This window comes from Citrus clementina, unplaced genomic scaffold (assembly GCF_000493195.1).
Source record: "Citrus clementina cultivar Clemenules unplaced genomic scaffold, Citrus_clementina_v1.0 scaffold_5, whole genome shotgun sequence".
Taxonomy (NCBI): domain Eukaryota; kingdom Viridiplantae; phylum Streptophyta; class Magnoliopsida; order Sapindales; family Rutaceae; genus Citrus; species Citrus x clementina.
This window is the reverse complement of record NW_006262201.1, coordinates 3,791,566-3,793,468: the sequence shown is the minus strand read 5'-3', so window position 1 is coordinate 3,793,468 and position 1,903 is coordinate 3,791,566.

Below are 1,903 nucleotides of genomic sequence, written 5' to 3'. Positions count from 1 at the left end.
AAAATACCGATATAGAAAAAAGTATTAAATCACTTGAATGAAAATGCATGACACGTTAGAAATGATCAACTAAAGAATACAACATTGGCACGCTGGAGAAAATTTAAATTCTTATATTAAAACTCCAGTCAATAATTAAACCATATTAAACCCATAATACTAGAACATTGCAATACAAAACCAAAACTAATACGAAATTTAATTCATAAACCTTGACCGGTTGTATTGACCAGACCAATTCTTGCTGACCACGGTGCTGAGGAATCCATTTCCACAGGAACAACTTAAACAAGTAAAAAAGGAAAAAAAAATATATATCAGCAAATACTGTTGTAGAATATATAATGATATACAATGAGAGAGGACTAACGAGGGTAGATCCAGTTTTTTTAAGATCCAAGATCGGTTCCATTCTGGAAATCCTGGGGCCTTAAAACCAATGCATCTAGTATATTATGCCCCTCATCATCTTTAACAGTACCTAAGTTACGATGTCCCTGGCTTAAATATAAAATAATATCTGCTGCAAAAGTTAAATTAAAAAAAAAAGTTACAAAAGAAATCCATCAACGAATGCATTTGACATGGAAGTCACGATGTAGATATTTTACTTTACCATGAAAACCTCCAGCAGCTAGTGCGCAAGCAAGCATACCAGCCAAAGGACCAGTGAATGGGCTGCCGGGAGGTTCATTAGTAGTTACAGATGAAAGGTAGTATACAATGTCTTTATCTTTGGGAGCACAATGAGCTGCAGAGAGAAGCGGAGTCCACCCGCGGTTGCTCACAGTTTGTGTAAGAGCACGCTTTTTCCTTACTAAAGCCTGCACGCCTTGATGCTTCCACCAACTTCCGCATAATGAAGTGCCGTGCAACCCAATTCATCTACCATTCCAAGATCATTTGCATCCATGACATTCACCAACTCCTCCATGAACTCCCAGTTTCCCTCACAGGCAACAACGAGGAGCGCCGTTCTATCGCGGACTGATATGGGTTTTGTCAACTACTGTAATGCCTAAAATTTGTGCTGGACGCTCAATGAAGATGTGGATTATACTCACCAGGTTTTCGGATCCTAGAATCATGAGTTGTGACATCCTGGCCAATCGGCTCCTTAATGGAAATAGAGTTTGTAGCGTTAACTTGGTTCTCCGTAGGTAAGACAATCAGAGACTCGACATCTGCAATCTGTTTAGTGATGGAAGGCTCAGGTCGTGGAGTATCTAAGGGTTGTGGAGTATCTGACGGCAGAACTTCTGACTTCTTATTATCTACTCTGGTCTGCCAGTTCCCACTGGGCCGCTTGGGACGAACCCCGGATTGGGCACGTAACTGATATATATTATTAAACACTTACCTGCTTCCTTTCTCTCAATAAAATCGATAAGATAGTTAAAATTAGTGCTCCTAAGGTTAGCCGGACCTGAAGCACGAGGAGCAACTCGCGGCATTTTAGCAATTATTAGCAGGATTTATTTGTAAAGAAACGTTATATCAAATGGTAACTCTAGAGCCTTGACAAAGAAGGCTTTATAGATATGTGCATTCACTAACGTATGTCGTCAGCTACTTTAATTTCTAAGCGTGAAAAGGAAGGATGCATTTATTTATTTATGCTTCTTCTTTTTATTTATTTATTTATTTATTTTTAACTAGTATGAAAGCTGTATCATCCTTTAACAGGAATATGAATATGATGGCTGCAATCCTCTAAATTAGTCATTTTAATAATCTTCAACTTTAGATATGAAATATACTTGCTCCGATTTCTGAACTATTAATTGCATTGCCCAATTTTTGTTAACAGCACTCATTTTGCATAAGAACGTAGAGCAAGAAGCTGAACAAGCAGCACATAAATTGATCATCAAAGTCAGTTCCCAAAGGCCAAAACAACCTC